Source organism: Rhinopithecus bieti, unplaced genomic scaffold, assembly GCF_001698545.2.
Source record: "Rhinopithecus bieti isolate Rb0 unplaced genomic scaffold, ASM169854v2 scaffold_10181, whole genome shotgun sequence".
In the NCBI taxonomy this organism is placed as follows: Eukaryota; Metazoa; Chordata; class Mammalia; order Primates; family Cercopithecidae; genus Rhinopithecus; species Rhinopithecus bieti.
The window spans coordinates 347,706-369,075 of NW_016806624.1; the positions used below are offsets into that span (position 1 = coordinate 347,706).

The 21,370-nt window shown below is 40.6% G+C and overlaps 1 protein-coding gene across 6 annotated transcripts in view; it reads right to left on the reverse strand.

The window, feature by feature from the left end:
* The window catches only part of ERBIN (erbb2 interacting protein), a 154,847-nt gene extending 135,728 nt beyond the window's left edge, over positions 1–19,119 (reverse strand). For 3 of the 6 annotated variants that reach the window (XM_017877103.1, XM_017877099.1, XM_017877098.1), the window contains exon 1: positions 18,751–19,119. The gene's annotated coding sequence lies outside the window, so the exon portion shown is untranslated. The remainder of the gene's footprint in view (positions 1–18,750) is intronic. The other 3 variants (XM_017877101.1, XM_017877102.1, XM_017877100.1) reach the window with 1 other exon arrangement.
* Between the last annotated feature and the right edge of the window lie 2,251 nt (positions 19,120–21,370).

Below are 21,370 nucleotides of genomic sequence, written 5' to 3' on the forward strand. Positions count from 1 at the left end.
TGTTTTAATAGAGACGGGGTTTTGCCACGTTGGCCAGGTTGGTTTCAAACTCCTGACCTCACATGATCCACCCGCCTCGGCCTCCCAAAGTGCTGGAATTACAGGCGTGAGCCACCACATCCAGTTTATTTAAGATTTAATGCAAGAAAAATAATTGTCTTTTCTGGAGAATTTGTGACATATTTCTTCATTTAGGAAGCCATGAAAACTCTGGCTCCCAGGAAGCTTAGCTAAATTTGATGTTTTATCACAGCAACTTAATTACTTAAAAGTGATACATTTCTTCACTTCTTTCCTTGGATCTGATTTTCTACTTCTATTAACTATGTGTATCCTATTAAGTGTCACCTCAAATCTCATCTGTTAAGGAGAAATGTTAAAAATAATAATGAAATTGAACATACAGGGATCCTATTTTAAATGATTCTACTGAAAATACAAAAATTATCCAGGCATGTGGTGTCATGTGCCTGTAGTCCCAGCTACTCAGGAGACGAGGCAGGAGAATCGCTTGAACCAGGAAGGTGGAGGTTGCAGTGAGCCAAGATGGCGTCACTGCACTCCAACCTGGATGACAGAGACTCCATCTCAAAAAACATGGATCGCAGATGGAAATGCAAAACTATAAAACTTTCAGAAAAATGCATACGGGAAACTTTTCAGGATACAAAATAGCCAAAAGTTCTGGACTTCACAACAGAAGCACAATCCATAAAAGAATAATAAATGGGATTTCATCAAAATTAAAAAACTTTTGTTCTGCAAAAGATGCTGTCAGAATTAAAAGACAAGGTATGGAATGGGAGAAAATACCTGCAAACTATATATCCAACAAAGGATCCATATAAAGAACTCTCAAAATTCAGCACTCACAAAAAAAAAAAAAAAAAAAAAAAAAATCCAGTTAGAAAATGGGCAAAAGATATGAAGAGAATATACAGATGTTGAATAGCACAGGAAAAGATGTTCAACATATTAGCCATTAGGAAAAGGCTACCATGAAATACCATATATTCCTTCTCTATAAGAATAGTTTTAAAAAAGAAAAAAAAAAAAAAAAAAAAAAAATTGCTGGCTAGGATGGGAAAAACTAGATCCCTCATACACTGCTGGTGGAAATGCAAAATAGTACAGCCACTGTGGAAAACACTCTGGCAGTTTGTATCCCATACAATGCAGCAATCATACTCTTATACTTTATACCAGTGAAAACTGGGATGTTCACAGAAAAACCTCTACATGAATATTCACAGCAGCTTTATTTCTAATAGACAAAAATTGACAACAATCCAGATGACCTTCAACATGAAATTATTCAACAAATTGGTAGTACATGGATGCCATGGAGTACTACTCAATAAAAATGAACAAATTATAGCTATAAGCAACAACTCTGGAATCTTCCAAGTAAAAAGCCAGTCCCAAAAGTCACATACTATATGATTCCATTCACGCCTTCATTCATTTATTCATTTATGAAACTGAGTCTTGCTCTGTCACCCAGGCTGGAGTGCAGTGGTGTAATCTCAGCTCACTGCAGCCTCAACTTCCTGGGATCAAGCAACACCCCCATCTTAGCCTCCTGAGTAGCTGAGACTGCGGGCACACACCACCACACCCACCTGATTTTTGTATTTTTCTAGAGACAATGTTTCACCATGTTGCCCAGGCTGGTCTTGACCTCTTGAGCTCAAGTGATCTGCCCGTCTCAGCTTCCCAAAGTGCTGGGATTACAGGCATGAGCTACCATGCCCAGCCTGATTCCATTTATATAACATTTTTGAAAAGACAAAATGCAAGGGGTAAAGGGAATACAGGAGGGAGATGGGTGTGGTAGTAAAAAAAAAAAAAACAGGTGATCCTTGGGATGATGGAACTATTCTGTATCTTGACTACCAAAATTCCAATATCCTGGTTGTGAAATTATACTATAATTCTGCAAGATATTACCACTTGGGGTAACTGGATAAAAGATACACAAGACCTCACTGTAGTAATTCTTAAAACTGTATATGAATTTATAGTTATCTCAAAATAAAAACTTAATTTCAATGAGAAATCTGAAGAGAAACATATTTATAAACTGGTAGTAGAGAGATCTGAATTTTAACTTCATTTTATTTTAAAAGAAAATTAGCTAAGGCAACTAAAATATCCAAGAACAATTAGAAAACTACATAAAACAGTTTATATATTTAAGTTTTAAACTGAATGGCTAAGCAGTTTTTAAGTTATAAATCCAAAGACACTTTTTGAGAGAGGAGAAAAAGGGTGCCGTATTTGAAATATGGCAGGCAACATGGACCCAAAACAAATTACCAGCACCATAAAGGAGCTCCTAGATTCCATCAGGCTCATCCTGGATGAAGAAATTTATGTGAAAATGAGAAATGACCAATAACTTAAAAGCAGATTACAGGCATGTGATCAACATTTAAATGACGTTGGAAGAAACTGTGACTACTATAGAGACTAATGAAGAAACAAATAAAGAGATATATAAATCAATGAATATTCCAGCATTCTTTGTCCATGGAGATGGTGTTATACTAGTTGCCTTCCACTGACAGCTGGCTGAAACAAGGAATTTATCCTGTATAAAAAATACAAGACTTGGTACAATGGCCTATTTAAATGTGTAAGACATTCAAAAGAGAAACCTGCATACATTTTGAAATAAATGATTCCAGGATTCTTCCACTCCTGAACTGAGAAGATTTGCAAATAACTCACAACTTCCTAAGCTAAGAGGTATTTTTATTTTTCTCCAACTATTCCAATAAATGTGACCAAGATACCAAATTTTTTCAGGAGTTCATTTGCTCCATTGTTCTTACAATTTCTTTTTTTCTTTAAATTTGATGTTTGCTTTTCGATTTAAAAAAAAAAAAAAAACTATCAGGCCGGGCTCGGTGGCTCAAGCCTGTAATCCCAGCACTTTGGGAGGCCGAGACGGGTGGATCACGAGGTCAGGAGATAGAGACCACCCTGGCTAACACCGTGAAACCCCGTCTCTACTAAAAAATACAAAAAACTAGCTGGGCGCGGTGGCGGGCGCCTGTAGTCCCAGCTACTCGGGAGGCTGAGGCAGGAGAATGGCGTAAACCCGTGAGGCGGAGCTTGCAGTGAGCTGAGATCCGGCCACCGCACTCCAGCCTGGGTGATAGAGCGAGACTCCGTCTCAAAAAAAAAAAAAAAAAAAAACTATCAAGAGAGTAAAAACAAAACCCATAGAATGGGAGAAAATATTTGCAAATCATGTATCTAATAACAGACTAGTATTGAAAATATATAACTACTACAATTCAATAACTAAAAAACAACCCAATTCAAAAACAATGAAAGAATTTGAATAGTCATTTCTCCAAAGATACACAAATAGCCAACAAGTACATATGAAGATACTCGACATCTCTAATCATCAAGGAAATGCTAACCAAAACCATAATGAGACCAGGTGCAGTGACTCACACCTGTAATCCCAAGACTCTGGGAGGCCAAGGTGGATCACATGAGCCCAAGAGTTCGAGACCAGCCTGGCAAACATGGTGAAACTCCATCTCTACTAAAAATACAAAAATTAGCACGGTGGCACATGCCTATAGTCCCAGCTACTTGGGAGGCTGAGGTGGGTGGATTGCTTGAGCATGGGAGGAAGAGGAGATTGCAGTGAGCCGAGACTGCACCACTGCACTCCAGCCTGGGTGATAGAGCAAACTCTGCCTCAAAAAAAAAAACAAAAACCAACAACCACCATGATGAGATACCACCTCACACCCATTAGGACTGCTATTATCCAGGAAACAAAATAGCAAGTGTTAGTGAGGATGTAGAGAAACTGGAACTCTTGTATACTTTTGGTGGAAATATACAGTAGTAGAGCCACTGTGGAAAACAATATGGTGGTTCCTAAAAAAAAAATATATATATATATATATACATACACACACACACACACACACACACACTAAACATAGAATTACTATATGAGCCAGCAATTCCACTTCTGTGTATACATCCAAAAGAAGTGAAAGCTGGGTCTCAAGGAGATATTTATCGACCCATGTTCATACAGCATTATTCACAATGGCTAAAATGTGGCATCCACCCAAGTGTCTACCCACAGATGAATGGATAAGCAAAATGTGGTATATACATACAATGGAGTATTATTTGATCTTAGGAAGGAAATTCTGACATATGCTAAAACACAGATGAACTTTGAGGACATTATGCTAAGTGATTTACGAGGTACTTAAGAGTAGTCAAAATAATAGACACAGAAAGTTAAATGGTAGCTGCCAGGCGCTAGGAGGCTTTGGGAGTTATTGTTTAATGTGTATAGAGTTAAAAGTTTTGCAAAATGAAAAGAGTTCTGGAGATGAATAGTGGTGAAGGTTATACAATATGAATGTACTTAATACCACTGAAAATGCACTTAAAATGGTTATTTTATTTGTATTGTATCACAATAAAAAAGCTCAGAAGAAAAATATATAAATCCAAAGAAGGGAAATTTTAAACATTGTGGGGAAGTTTTAGTGGAAAAAATGGTACTTAAGTTGGACTTGATGGATGAATAGGATGTATAGAAAGAGGCCAACTAAGAGCTGTAGAACAATGACTTTAAAAAAGTAATGATGGGAGACCTTCTACTTTCATTTAAATCATTTCTCAGAATAAAAACACACCTACATTCAAATTTCAGTTTTCCAGAAATTGTGAACATGGATTACCAAATGTTGATAAACATTTTAAAGAAGTGATAACGTTAAAATCTGCTTCCAAAATTCAATATGGGTAATTTCAACAACAGTAATACATTATTCCCACAAATGTTGTCAGTAAAAAAGTAATCTGATCTCAGGTAATGCAAGTGCCTGATTAGAGTATTCCCAATTCCTCCTTCTCATCCCTTCTAACATTCCTGTCATTCATTTCACTCATCCATAAGCTGATTACACTGAACAGATTGTTGTCATTATCAGCAACAACCGGAGATATGTATATATTTGTCAAAACCCACAGAATGTACAACACAAAGAGTGAAGCCTAATATAAACAATGGACTTTAGCTAGTAATAATGTATCACTACTGGCTCATCAATTCTAACAAATATACTGCATGAATGCAAGATGTTAGTAATAGGGGAAATGGAGAAGGAGGAGGGTATGGGAATTTTTTACACTTCTTAATTTTTCTGTAAACCTGAAAGTACTCAAAAAACGTAAAGTCTATTTTTTTTTTTTTTTTTTTTTGAGACGGAGTCTCGCTCTGTCACCCAGGCTGGAGTGCAGTGGCATGACCTCAGCTCGCTGAAGCCTCCGCCTCCTGAGTTCAAGCCTCCTGAGTAGGTGGAATTACAGGCATGCACAATCACACCCCGGCTAATTTTTGGATTTTTAGTAGACACAGGGTTTCACCACGTTGGCCAAGCTGGTCTCGAACTCCTGACCTCAAGTAATTCGCCTGCCTCAGCCTCCCAAAGTGCTGGGATTACAGGCATGAGCCACCGCATCCAGCCTTAAGTCTATTTTTTAAAAACTTGAGATCAGGAAGAATTACACACTACTCTAAGGATAAATCTTTCTCTGCAACTTCTTGGCTCAAATATTGATGTAAACTTTTTTTGTAAATTAAGCTGTATCCAGTTATTTCTAAACTAAAAAATAATCATCTATAACAAACTGGTGTCCCCAAAAGAGGGTGGAAAACAGGTCTATCAACCCAGAATTTCCTCACTTATATGAGCCCAAAATTCTTTTTTTCTCTAACACCTATTAAAATCTTTGGGAAATAGTATTACTCTAAAGAAACTGAACTCTTCAGAACATACCTAGGAAAATGCTGGTATAACAAAAAAAAAACCAACAGCGTCAGGAAACTTGGATTTATTTTTCTAATCTAAGTTATGACATTAATAAGCTAAATTACCTCCATATTTCACTTCTCCAACTGGTCTAACAGCTTCCTATTGTACTAATTAAAAAGAAAAAAAAAAAGAGAGGGTACTCTAGACTAGTCACAACGCAGTGATACAGTGAGTATGAGGAAAACATCAGTATTCTGGGGAACACACCTATCATTTACACAAAATTATCTGTTAAATATATTACAAGAAAGAGGGCCGGATGTGGTGGCTCACACCTATAATCCCACCACTTTGGGAAGCCCAGGCGGGCGCATCACGAGGTCAGGAGATCAAGACCATCCTGGCTAACACAGTGAAACCCTATCTCTACTAAAAACACGAAAAATTAGCCGGACGTGGCGGCGGGCGCCTGTGCCCCAGCTACTCGGGAGGCTGAGGCAGGAGAATGGCTTGAACCCAGGAGGCAGAGCTTGCAGTGAGCAGAGATCATGCCACTGCACTCCAGCCTGGGCAACAGAGAGACACTCTGTCTCAAAAAATGTATCTTACAAGAAAGGGTAAGGTTAAGGTCAATGAAACACATGGGACAAAATAAACCTTTGGGTATAAGTAGTGACAAAGATCCTTTTCCTTGTCACACATTTACATGTTTATCATACATGTAAATTATATCGAGGCTACTATAATAATCAAATAAAGGCCCAAAATAACTGTCATTTAATGATATACATAATTACAGTCATCCCTCAGTATCTATGGGGATTAGTTTCAGAACCCTCACATATACCAAAATCTGAGGATGCTCCAAGTATCCCTCACAAAAAATGGCATTGTATTTGTATATAACCTATGCACATATATACCTTAAATCATTTCTCCCATATATCTTAAATCATCTCTAAATTACTTATAATGCCTGAAACAATATAAATGCTATATAAATAACTGCTATATTGTTATTTGTATTATTCTTTATTGGTTTTTGTTTGTTTGTTTTAGAGATGGAGTCTCACCCTGTTGCCCAGGCTGGAGTGCCGTGATGCAGTCTCAGTTCACTGCAACCTCTGCCCCCCCAGGTTCAAGTGATTCTTCTGCCTCAGCCTCCCAAGTAGCTAGGGACTACTATTAGCCGCCACACCCGGCTAATTTTTGTACTTTTAGTAGAGATGGGGTTTCACCATATTGGCCAGGCTCGTCTCAAGCTCCTGACCTCGTGATCTATCCGCCTCAGCCTCCCCAAATGCCAGGATTACAGGCGTGAGCCACCATGCCCACCTATTGTATTTTTTTAATTGATTTTCTTCTCAAATTATTTTCAATTCATGATTGGTTGAATTCATGAGTACAAAATCCGTACATATGTAACCCATGGATAAAGTGGGCCAGCTATATTACTGCACATCACACTAAATACTAAGCAGTTCAAAGAAAATGTTTATAATTAGTATTAATTTCTTAGAGATAAATAAAAAACTAGTTCAGGAACAACAAGGTTCAAAAGGCCGTTCTCATATGACTGATGACACCTTCAAGGGGCAGAAGAAGAGTAAAAGGGAGCAATTTCCACTTAAAGAATCAGTTCTGGGCGGGCGCGGAGGCTCACGCCTGTAATCCCAGCACTTTGGGAGGCTGAGGCGGGAGGATCACAAGGTCAGGAGTTCGAGATCAGCCTGGCCAATATGGTGAAACTCCGTCTCTACTAAAAATACAAAAATTAGCCAGGCGTGATGGTGTGCACCTGTAGTCCCAGCTAGTTGGGAGGCTGAGACAGAAGAATCACTTGAACCCAGGAGGTGGAGGTTGCAATAAGCCCAGATCGCACCACTGCACTCTAGCCTGAGCGACAAAGCAAGACTCCGTCTCAAAAAAAAACAGAATCAGTCCTAGCCTGGGCAACAGAGTGAGACCACATCCTGTGATCGCACCACTGACTCCAGCCTGAGTGACAGAGCAAGACCTGTCTCAAAAAAAAAAAAAAAGATGTATTCCTGCTCATGAATCTATCACTAGATACCTAGAAAATACAAGCATATCAACTAAAATACTAAAAGCAATTTTTCAAAAGTCATCACTAGAGTACAGTAGATAATAAATATGAAACTCAACTGCTTCCTTTAAATAACCAGATAATACAATTGATGAAATAGCCTCATAAAAACAGAAGCTCTTTCCCTCCCTCCAAAATGTTTTTAGAAATAAATATAACAAAATATAAGTTTCTTAAAAATAACAAACATGCGTATCAACAAGAAACACAGACGTGACAAGATGAAAATCATAAATGCCACTAAAGGGCATCAAACATCAAATAAATGGGAAATCTATCTTCCTAGAAAGAGATATGCTATTGCAAAGTTATCAATTATCTTCTAAATTAGTCTACAAATGCAGACCCTCTCAATCAACATACCACCAAGAATTATTTTTAGAAGTTGACAAAAATGATTCATGTCCACTTGGAAAATTCCTTTAGAAGTAGAGTAACAAAGCAGCACTTCCAGGTATTAAATATACAATGAAGGGGAGGGAGAGGTCAAAATAGCATAGTATCATAAAAAACACAACAAACAAAAAAAGAAAATCCTGACATAGTATAAATATATTTGGGGATTTACTGCTGATAAAGGCAGTTTTTTAGAGGTAAAATGATTATATATGAAAACCACAGGTGGGTGCAGTGGCTCACACCTGTAATCCTAGTACTTTGGGAGATTCGAGGTGGAAGAATCACTCAAGCCCAGGAGCTGGAGACCAATCCTAGCAACATAGTAAGACCTCTATTTCTATAAAAAATAGAAAAATTAGCTCGGCGTGGTGGCATATACCTGTACTCTTAGCTACTCAGGAGGCTGACGTGAAAGGATTGACTAAGGCCAGGAGCTCAAAGCTGCAGTGCAGTGATGATGCCACTGCACTGCATGGGCGACAGAGCGAGACCCTTCTCCAAAAAAGAATAAAAAAGAAAAACACAACTGTGTCAAAATCACTGCACTCATACTGAAATTGAGCAATTATCTCCACAAATAACTTGTCCAACGTAAATAATAAAAATACTGGATTTCTTCCATCCCCCTTTCACAGTTGCCTCAAGAATTACTAAGGAATGAAATATTTCACCTAAATGTACTTTATCACGGAATTAAAACTTGCCTTTTTACAGTTTGGAATTTTATCCCTTTAGAAACACTTCAGAAATTAATTGAACTGCAGAGACTTCTGGCTCAAAATGTTTGAACAAATGTTTACCTTAACTTCCCCACATACATGATATATGGAAACAAAACTAGTTCTCACTGTTAGAGATAAGTTACAAGTATGGAAAGGAAGGGGAAAAAAAAAACAACTTAAGAGTGAACCTTGTGGTGCTGGATTAGAACTGCATAATAGAAATATGCAGATGCTCCTCGATTTACAATGGATTTACATTTGGACAAACCCAATATTTAAGTCAAAAGTATCATAGGCTGAAAATGCACTTAGTACCCCAATAAAACCCCTGGTAGAGTCAAAGAAGTATAAATCAGGGACCATTGTATATATTTATAGATATATAAATAAAAATAGATGTAAATATGTGTAAGTACATAAAAGTATTTCCTAGCTTTACATATGAAGAGGGCCTGAGAGTAGCAATACCCGAAGAGCAACAATGAACACAAGCCCCCAGATCTTGGTTTCTAAGTACCATCTTCCACTAAAAACAATCAGGAAAAGTAGAAGATACGTTAGAACATCTAATTGTGCTAAAACAACAACAACAACAACAAAAAAGCAGTGCTCAAAAAAGGAAGAGATATCAAAAACAAAAAAGAAAATAAGCCAGGGGGTTCTCACTGGCCAATCAAGAACAATTTGAGCACCAAAATAAATAATAATGGATTGTGTCCCTGTGAAGATAAACCTAGGTACATGCAAATAAGTGAATTCAAAATATGACAAAACAAAATATTTACATAGTTTCAAAGCACCTACCACAAAATATTAATTAATTACAAACAGGGAAAGAATACCTTAAAAAGGGCAAGTCTGGCAGCCACAACTTTAATCACATAAAGTGAATACCATAACAGGAGAAACTGAAATTGCCTGTTACCTGATAAGATGTAATAAGAAGAATGCAGCATCACTTTTATGATAGCCCTGTCAAAGATCTAATCATAAAAATCTAATCAAAGATCTAATCATGAAAAATACCACACAAATGAAAATTGAGGGGCATTCTACAGAATAACTAGACCTGTTATCTTCAGATCTTCAAAAGTGCCAAGGCCTTGAAAGAAAAGAGAAAGAAATTATTGTAGATTGAAGGAGAATGAAGAGATGACAACAAAATGTAACACATGATTCTAAATTGGAATAGTTTGCTGTAAAAGACATTATTGGGATAATTAATGAGGTTCAGATGTTAGTAATATATTCATGTTAACTTTCTGATTTTGATGGTAATTATGTCATTATATGCAAGAGGATGTCCTTGTTTTTAAGAAATAAACATTAAAATATTTAGGGGTGACGGGCTGGGCGCAGTGGCTCACGCCTGTGATCCCAGCACTTTGGGAGGCCGAGGCGGGGGGATCATGAGGTCAAGACATCAAGACCATCCCGGCTAACACAGTGAAACCCCATCTCTACTAAAATTACAAAAAATTATCCGGGCATGGTGGCGGGCGCCTATAGTCCCAGCTACTCGGGAGGCTGAGGCAGAAGAATGGTGTGAACCTAGGAGGCGGAGCTTCCAGTGAGCCAAGATGGCACCACTGCACTCTAGTCTGGGTGACAGAGTAAGACTCTGTGTCAAAAAAAAAAAAAAAAAAATTTAGGTGACGACAGGGCATCGTGTTAGCAACTTAGTCAAATGGTTCAGGGAAAAAAAAATGTTCAAACTTTTCCATATGTTGGTCATTGTTTCAGAAATTAAAATTTAATTTAAAAATATCTATAGCAGTGCTGAAAACCTGGGAAGGGTATACCTACAGATAAGAACAGAAAGGAATTTATAAAGAATACAAAGTAGATTGGGGTCGGGGAAATAACAAAATGCAATATACTTGAGGAACCAGATACCCAAAACAAGAAAGTGGCATCTCCAAAAAAGATGAGTTTTCTTAGCAAGCAGGATTAAGAAAAGTATATACTGAGTAGTCAGCCCGAGAGTAAAACCATAGTAGAACACTGTAGCTAAAGCCTCTAGTACAGCTCTATGTACGTAGAAGGTGTGACACTTGGACAGCCTGAGTATGAAAAAACGAGACTGCCTCCTGAGGAACAGTAAGCACCTGTAACAAAAAGTCAAGCTACGCACATACCTTCAAAGAGAAACTCATTAAATATTTCTCCCTTTCCTCTTCTAAGCAATCACCAAAGCCAGAAGAAGAATTCATTGGGCTGGGAACATACATTTAAAAAACTAATACAGTGGAGACTACTAGGTCATCATATAAAACTTTGACTACTATGAAAATCTAGTATTGGAAGAAAACACAGAAAGCATGACAGATACACCAAAAGCACAGTAAGATCAAATTTTCTGTAGTGTTAGTAGAATAAACAAAAGACAATGTTAAAAGAACATCTCAGAGATTAAAGGTTACATGTAGACCAAAAATAAAGCTAAAAAACCAAAATTGGGCCAGGTGCAGTGGTTCATGCCTATCTATAATCCCAGCACTTTGGGAGACCAAGGAGGGAGGACTGCTTGAGACCAGGAGTTCAAGACCAGCCTGAGCAACAAAGTAAGAACCCATCTCCACAATAAAATAAAAACATTAGCTGGACATGGTGGTGCATGCCTGTAGTCTCGGCTGAAGGTGAGGTGACAGGACAGCTTGAACCCAGGAGTTCAAGGCTGCAGTGAGCCATGAGTATGCCACTGCATTCCACCCTGGGCAACACAGTGAGATCCTGTCTCAAAAAAATAAAAATAAAAATCACCTTCTATGAATAACAAGAATTCTTAGAAACTCTATTTCAGGCCGGGCGCGGTGGCTCAAGTCTGTAATCCCAGCACTTTGGGAGGCCGAGACGGGCGGATCACGAGGTCAGGAGATCGAGACCATCCTGGCTAACACAGTGAAACCCCATCTCTACTAAAAACTACAAAAAAAAAAATTGCCGGGCGAGGTGGCGGCGCCTGTAGGCCCAACTACCCGGGAGGCTGAGGCAGGAGAATGGCGTGAACCTGGGAGGCGGAGCTTGCAGTGAGCTGAGATCCGGCCACAGCACTCCAGCCTGGGTGACAGAGCGAGACTCCGCCTCAAAAAAAAAAAAAAGAAACTCTATTCCAAAAACAAGTAACAAAATAACTGAAAACAAATGAAAATCAAGTAAGTGGGCTAAAAGATCAAGCTTCAACACTCCCAGAATCCAATACGAAAGACAAGAAAAAAATTAATTAATGAAAGTTCCATAAATCCCAACTTCCACCTAAGTTCTTGAAGTGCAGACCGTAGGCCCTGGAAGTCCACAGTCTCTGGAAGTCCCTGAGACACTTTCAAGGAATCTTCCAGGTCAAAACTGTGTTTATAATAATATTGAGATGACATTTTTCCCTTTTCCATTATATTTACATTTTACACTGATGTTGCAAAAGCAATGGTGGATAAAACAGCTAACACCTTTACAAGAATAAAGGCAATGCCTTCAAGTGGTGCACTAGCACCACTACATATTCCCAGGTTTTTTTATTTTATTTTATTTATTTATTTATTTATTTTGAGACACAGTCTTGCTCTGCCGCCAGGCTGGAGTGCAGAGGCACAATCTCAGCTCACTGCAACCTCTGCCTCCCGAGTTGAAGCAGTTCTCCTGCCCCTGCCTCCTGAGTAGCTGGGATTACAGGCGCCTGCCACCATGCCCAGCTAATTTTTTGTATTTTAGTAGAGACAGGGTTTCACCATGTTGTCCATGGTCTCGATCTCCTAACCTCATAATCTGCCCACCTTCCCCTCCCAATGTGCTGGGATTACAGGCGTAAGCCACCGTGCCCAGCCATTCCCAGGTTTATTTCTAAATGCCACTTAAGAGTATCTTTAATAAAGATACTTTGTTTCTGTATGCTACTGTATAATGAAATATGTCAACATTTCTTAAATATGTTTAACTCAATGAACCCGTACTTTCCAAATGATCAAATGCACGCTGTTACAAAATCATGAATGGGTAAAAGATTTATCCGAAGTACAAGATAAACTAATGGATTTTAAGGTAACGACAAGAAATAAAAAATTCACCGACATGGTCTCAGATTCAACATTACCACAAATCTTTAAATAAGTTACTGGTTACCAAATTTTGACATAACTACTTGTCAAATTTTGGTCTCAAAGAGTATCTACAATTATCCAAAAGAGTATGAAAATATTCCTCCCTTAGGCTGGGGAGGCCCAGGCGGGCAGATCACCTGAGGTCAGGAGTTCAAGACCAGTCTGACCAATATGGAGAAACCCCGTCTCTACCAAAAACACAAAATTAGCCAGGTGTGGTGGTCCATGCCTGTAATCCCAGCTACTCAGGAGGCTGAGGCAAGAGAATCGCTTGAACCCGGGAGGTGGAGGCTGCGGTGAGCCGAGATTGCACCACTGCACTCCAGCCTGGGTAACAACAGCAAACTCCATCTCAAAAAAAAGAGAAAATCTTTCTCCCTTTTCCAACCAAATACCTATATAAGACTGGATTTTGTTCATACACTTCAACCAAAAGAACATATTGTAACAGATGGAGTGAAGAAGCAGATATGAGAATCGAGCTGTTTTCTATTAAGCCAAACATAAGAGACTTGCAAAAATATAAAACATTGCCACTCTTTTTGCTAAATATTTTAGAAAACAATTATATTTTTATTAAAACAATGTTACATTGGCCAGGCGCGGTGGCTCAAGCCTGTAATCCCAGCACTTTGGGAGGCCGAGACGGGTGGATCACGAGGTCAGGAGATCGAGACCACCCTGGCTAACACGGTGAAACCCCGTCTCTACTAAAAAAAAAAACTAGCCGGGCGAGGTGGCGGGCGCCTGTAGTCCCAGCTACTCGGGAGGCTGAGGCAGGAGAATGGCATGAACCTGGGAGGCGGAGCTTGCAGTGAGCTGAGATCTGGCCACTGCACTCCAGCCTGGGCGACAGGGCGAGACTCCGTCTCAAAATAAATAAATAAATTAAATAAATAAATAAATAAAACAATGTATTAACGTGCAATAGCTTAGTATTTTCAAACAAATTAATTTTTTTAAATTTCTGTTTTGAGTCAAACCAAAAAGTTTGAGAACAGCTGCCTTAGGGCTATTACTATTTCTTGTAATTATGCCATATTATAACAGAGTGAACCCTCCTACAGACAAATGAAATGTACAAGGCACTTAGCCTCAAAGTAAGTTGTCCCAGATTACTTTCTAAGTTATTCAGTTGTCTTTCCATTTTTTTATTGCTTCACTGTAACATCACAGGTCATAACCTCATAATGGTGTAAATGTACCTTTCTCACCCCTTCTGGGACACCAAAGAACCAAAAACAGCTCATTATGTACATAAGTAAATGGGCTCTGAATAATAATGGCCCTAAAAGTGAAGTCCCCAGACTGTTACACCTGTTTTGATTAAGGAGATAACATTTTTTATTTTCTAGTTTTCTACTACATTCAATATGTTTTAAAGCTATAATAACCTCCAGATAAGTAGAGTCTTATTAAGTGAATTTTTAGATATTCTTCTTTTCTATTGTCTTCCACACTATCACTGAAAGCCTGGGAAGGCCTTCATTCGATGGTATCTGAAACAAAATTTGAAGTGACAAAAATAGAGTGATAGAGTACCACTGGGCTTATTTCATGAAATCAAAGAAAGATAATTTCAAATTTTTAGGGATTCTGCGACAGAGAAGACATCTAACTTGAAAGGTAGGACAGAGAGGAAAGTACAGAGAAGAAGGAACAGAGAAATAAATCTGTATGTTTTAAGAGGCCAAAAGTATAATAAAACAAGAAGGTAGAGAGGATTACAAAGTCTTAATACATAAGAATAAATAACAACCTGGTATTATCTTAACAGTCAATTTTGAGAACACTAAAGAGAAAATGGAAAACTGAGAAAACAAGTATAAAACAAAGCAATGGCCAGGCGGGGTGGCTCATGCCTGTAATTCCAGCACTTTGGGAGGCCCAGACGGGCGGATCACGAGGTCAGGAAATCGAGACCATCCTGGCTAACACAGTGAAACTCCGTCTCTACTAAAAATAAAAAAATTAGCTGGGCATGGTAGTGGGCGCCTGTAGTCACAGCTACTCGGGAGGCTGAGGCAGGAGAATGGCATGAACACGGGGGAGGCGGAGCTTGCAGTGAGTCGAAAACTTGCCGCTGCACTCCAGCCTGGGCAAAAGAGCAAGAGTACATCTCAAAAAAACAAAACAAAACAAACAAATGCAATATACTGACAAATATAAAGTTAAAATACTGGCATGTACACTTAGTTGAAATGCAAGGGGGATATTCAGAATTAAATGGGCTGTTAAAATAAGATCTCAGAAATTTTTTCTACTGCATGTTTTGAACAGTTTTTTGAGGTGATAAACATAGACTAACACAGTTTGGAAAAGAGGGAAATGGCAAAATATAATTAAGAACGACCAGCTGAACACAGAAAAAATAGGCTAGGTAAATGTAGCTAACTATAAATATAGGAAGCTAAGGAATCAGAAGAGAAAGCTGAATAGCAGCTAGGTTTCTTTCCTACAATTAGGAAACCTAAGAAGAGACAGCTAAAAGGTGAATCTGAAAAATGGGAGTTATCCATAAGCCAGGCTCAGTGGCTCACGCCTGTAATCCCAGCACTTCGGGAGGCCGAGGTGGGCGGATCACCTGAGGTCGGGAGTTCGAGACCAGCCTGGTCAACATGACAAAACCTGCCTCTACTAAAAATACAAAACTTAGCTAGGCGCAATGGCGCGCACCTGTAATACCAGCTACTCGAGAGGCGGAGGCAGGAGAATCACTGGAACCTGGGAGGTGGAGGTTGTGGAGTCAAGATTGTGCCACTGCACTCCAGCCTGGGCGCAGAGCGAGACTCTCGAAGAAAAAAAAAAAAAAAAAAGGAAAGGAAAAGACAAAGACATCTTTAGAGGTTTATAATAGAGATGTATTCCCAGAAAAAGAAAACGCAAGCAAGCATGTAACAGATTCGAGAAATGAATGAGCAAGGCAAAGTGTCAAAACGCAGGCAGCCAAGTAGGGTTTGTAAGGAGAATCTGGATAAGCAGCAATTACGAAAAAAAAAAAAAAGAAATTGCTACCCAGCATCACTAAAATTCTGCATAATCCCAAATACTATGTAAGTACTGCCATAATCTATTTCCAAAACAAAAGCAGCTTAAAGTCTAAATCATATTATCCATGAGCAATTATTTCAAATAAGTAATTTTGAAATACATACCTATTTTCTGAAATTTTTAAGCGTATTTCTTAGAGGGTACTATTTACTACTAATAGTTCAATACCAACAATGTCTAAAATAATCAATTTTAGAGATTTACCAACGATATATGTGAAATGTATCTATAGTTATCACTTCATTAAGAAAGAGCATACAATGAAAATTTGGTTTCCATGTTCGTACCTCTATAAGTTTTTTATACATAAAGTTTACAAGAGTTTGATCTCAAATGGCAAGGAGACTTCATAACGTAAGTACTACTTGAATCAGTTGAAGTCCTGAAAATTCATGATTACCTTCAATAAACAGAGCCTTTAAGTGTGCATTTTGTGCAACATACACTTTGGAAGTACTCTCTATTTGCCAATTTAATCTTAGAAAATCCACACCATACTAAGAAGAATATCCAAATTTTGAAGCCATTTAAAAATATTTTAACTGATGACTGTTCTTTTAACCTCTTTTCAAACCTTTGTCACAGTTTAAACAAGGCTTCGAAAATACTTATAGTTTGACAGTAGTATAAAACCTAAAATGTAAGTTAATTCAGTGATAAACTAACAGAATTCCAAGAAAAATACAAGTACATTATGCCTTGTTGAGGAGAAAAAAAGAAACACAAAGGTCAACACCTCACTTTATAAAATGTGTTGTCTGCACCGAAAAAAAAATCAAGAACTAAATCTAAAAATAGAGGTTTAAAGTCATTTTCAAGTGCTACAATACTCTTTTTATACAAAATTTACTAATAAATAACCATCTTCATAAAGCGATAATTCTCTATAAAGGACTTGCTCTATTAAGGTTTTGTTGCTTTTAAAGCCAAGTATAAGCCATATAAGGAAACTGAAGTTCAATGCCATTTATTTTGTTCCGTTCTTTCAAATGCCCAAGAATAAACTCTTTTGCAGCCTAATGATACGTTCCAAAATCATAAACTATACAAGTCATGCACTTTAAATTCTTTGATAAAGCTAGTTTGACTTAACAGGAATTACTCGATGGTTCACAAATCTTAACAACAATGAAAAAAAAAATCTCCTGAGACCATGCCCTGGGGAGGAAAAAAAAAATCAAAACTACAGTAATTAATAAAAGACTGCCTTTGGAGATGTACTTAATGAAGCTGAAGTAGCAAAGAACAAATTGTGAAATAATTTGATCCTGATCTTTAAAACCTATTTTTTCTCTTTGAACTAAAGAAAATCAACTCTCTCTTCGGGTTTCCGGTCATTACGTGAGACGGTATAGGCGATCTAAACATCAATATATATTCAGGATATACCTACCAACAGGATACCAAATTTATTCAATATATATTCAAAACCACAGTATTGCATTTCACCTCCCTGCACCGCAAAAGTACTGGGAAAAAAAGCTAAACAGAAAAAGACTAAAACACCACTGAAAAAAAGTTTGGGTTTGCTGCTATCAAAACTAGTCCCCATTGGTTCAGAAGTGTTCATAGCTCTGACTGGTGGAATGTCTGCCATGCTTCATGAATCCTGCCCCCACAGATGCAGGCAGAACCTATCACTATTTATGCAGAACCGACCAAAAACATTTGGGCCAACACAAAATGTAAATACCATACTACTCAAAAAGCACAGCTTTTTATCACAATCACTGTGATTCCCTTGAAAATCGTTTCAAGCGTTTTACTTCCCTTCCCATATAGTCTGTGGTGAACTGCACAGAAGTCCTATCAAATGTCTTACAGGTTGTTATTGTTGTTTAATTATGTCTCTCTCTTTATTATTAGTCCTTACTCCTTTTTTCTTCGTAATGGATCAGTTACAAGAAAAGTCTAGTCGATACTTGCTTTCAATTAATTAAACAAGTTATACGGCGCTAAACGTCTGAAAAAAAACAATTACACATAACTAAAGAAATATATTACCCTGAAAAACAACTAAGAATGGCAAGATCTTTTGGTTTCTAAAATCTAACTAAATATACTGATCAGAGCTGGAAATAAAAAAATAAAAACCTCTATATACGATTAACGCAAGCGCCAATATAATCGGTATGAGTATAAACAAACGCGGCAGCCATCTCAATAACAGCAAATCAGTCGCTGCAGCGACCAAACTTTCTTCTCAAACAGAAGGTGCCAGGCTAAGCAACTTAATATACACTCTATACGTCCCAAAAAGCCAAAACTTCTGGCCCCTGTGAACAAAGGCACTCCTCCTTCGGCTTGCTGAAAACTTTTTGTCCCACCGCATTCTTACAACCTCTTCCAAAAATCCAAAGTCCAGATGGTGGGTCGGGGAGTGGGGAGGGGAGACGGGGAATTGCAGTTCGATTATTTAGCCCCTCAATTATTATCCGCTTCGATATGAAAAGAGGATTTAGGGTAACTTGGAGAAAAGTGAAAAACACTAAAGGATCATCTCTTTTCCGAGTCACAAAGTCCCATGAACTTTGTGACTCAGAGACACTTTTCGTGAAAATTACCTTTCGGCGGGACAGCGTCTCAGGGCAGCTTTTTCAAGGCTTCGCTTGACATGATTTCCTTCCCTTCATTAGTCACTTTGGATCCAGCTGAATTTCTCTCTCGGGTGAGAGCGGATGTGGACTGGCCTCCCGCAGAAGAGTAGGTGGCTTTGGTGGGGGTTGGGGTGCGGGCTGGCTTCCTGGTCTCTAGTTTTGCAGGAGTTTCCCAGCCCCAACTAGGATCTCCGCCGAAAAAAAAAAAAAAAAAAACTTTCACTCGTGACACGCCCGGATGCAGTGCGAAACTCACTTCCTGCCTTGGCGAGAAGCAGAATCCAGCTCCGTCCAGGGGGAACCCGGAAAAAACCAGCTCAGCGCACACCCGGGAGGGGAGGGAAGTTGGACAGCGCCGGGAGCCTCGGGCTCCGGGCCAACCGCCGCGGCCCGCACACGGACGGCAGCGGCACCGGCCGGCGGGGGCTAGGCGCTGCCCGGGCGCTCGCGAAGCCTCGCCGCGCTTAGCCGCCACGCTTCCTCTCCGCCGCCCCCAGAGCGGGCGGCAGGGTTATTGTCTCGATAGAGCTTGCCGCGCCCTTCGTCCGCGACGCCGCTGCCGCCGCCACCCGGAGGCCGGACCGAGAGTCGGGCAGGCTCAATGACGCGCCCCCTGCCCGGCCGTCCGGTCGGGCCGTCCGTCCTTCCGTCCGTCCCTTCCCCGCTTTCCCTATCGGCCTCGAAACCCTCTTTCTCCCTCTCCCGTTTTCCCGCCGCCGTCCTCCGTGCCCTGCTAGTTCTCCTTCCCCAGCGCGGTGGCTCCCCGAGACGCGCAGGGCGGAGCAGGCGGCACTCTGTCTTCTCACGAGCTTGCGGCCGCGGCAGGGCCGAGCTGCGGTCCCGCGGCGCCGCGCCCACATTCACTCGGCGAGAGACCGCGAGGAGGGAGGATGGAGGGAGCGGAGAGAAGGAGGAGGAATGGGCAGGCGGAGGGAGTTACTGCTCAAAGCCGCGGCGGCAACAGCGCCACCCGCCCCGGCCGCGACGGGTGAAGAGGCTGCGCGCCGCGGCTCCGCGGCGGGGGCGGGGGCGGCCGCGGGCCTCCGCCGGCTTCGCCCAACCGCCCCCAACATCCGGGCAAGGAGGCCGCGCGGGCCAGTCAGGCGCGCGCGGGGGCGGTGCGGGCGACTCGGCGGCGGGGCGGTGGGCCGGGGCTGTGGGAGGGCAGCCGGGCGGCCGGGGTTCCCGGAAAGGCGAGGGCGTGAGCCCGCTCCGGCCCAGGCTACCCGAGGCCTGCCTGCCCCTTCCCGCCCGCTCCCCGACCCCGCACTCCCCCACTTCTGAGCCCCCCAAGGTGGGGAACGCTGGCGACGCTGACCCTGCTGTCTGCTAGCGGCCCCGCGCCCAGCCAGGGAGATAGAGAGCCCACAGGCCTCCGCCGCCCCGGCCGATGGAGTTTCTTTGTACGACAGTAATCGGTGCACAGGGGTTGTTGGAGTCCAGCCCTGATTTGAAGGCAGCAGGTATCTCTTGCAGCTGCAGTACTCCACCTTCCTCTAATGGCACGCTCAGGTCGCAGGAAACCACAGCGGCAGCGCGGCGCAGCTTCCCACGCCCGCCCTTCGAGCTTGTTCCCCAACGGCGCAGCTCAGCCTCCTCCAAGTCCCAGCCTGACACCGGCGGGGAGACAAAGCTGGCGCTGGGAGGGGGAAAAGGGCCCGCGAAATGGCCTCAAGATCGTGCCTTTGTTAGAGGAAACATGGGTACGCTCCGATGCGACGCAGGCTTCCAACCCCAGCGGTTCGGTGGTGGTGCAGTCGTTGAATTGCGGTGGCCCTAATAATTCAGCCTGGCAGGGTTTGCGTTTATTGCGGAGAGAGACTCTTAAGCATTCTGTCAACACATATGGCAAATAGAAAGCCTCAACCATAACATTGTACAGTTTTTGCAGTTCTTGCTTTAAATATGTTCACAGAAAAGACGGCCTTGTTTTACCCAGAGAAGGAGCGTATAGCGGAGCAAACCATTCGCCACCCCCATTCTCTGCTGTACTTAACTGTGTACAGTGATGATAATTAGCCTCTGGGTCCCTGAAGTCCCTGGTTCAGTTCTTCCGTCTGTATTCCAGAGATAATTATTTATTACCAAGTTTGAATAAAGAGCTATATCCCCTACAGACCCTTTTTTTTTTTTTTTTTGGCTTGCCAATGGAAAGAGTGCGTAAATTCCACCAAGTAATTATTTATCAAAATGAGTTGACATTAGTTACAAACACTTGAAATAACGCCGAAGATATTCAAGTTATTTTATTCAGATTGGGAGCATTTTTAACTACTTGAAGAACTGCTGGAATTAATACAGGTATTAGGTTATGTAGCATAGAGCAGAAGTTGAAGAGTTACAGGTAGTACTGAAGTGTTCAGATATATTCAGTGCTGAATTAGAAGTAATAGTATTCGCTGGAAGCTAGGAAATGACAGCAGCTATGCCAGTGTTACCAAGCTGGATATCTATTTTATGTGAAAATGAATCTTAACCATTGCATAAAAAGCTAAAGTTAGCATATTGTACAAGCTATTTGTAATCATCACTAGGAAGATTTCTTGCTCCATTTTCAAAAACCGCTTTGTGTCTGATCAGAACTCAG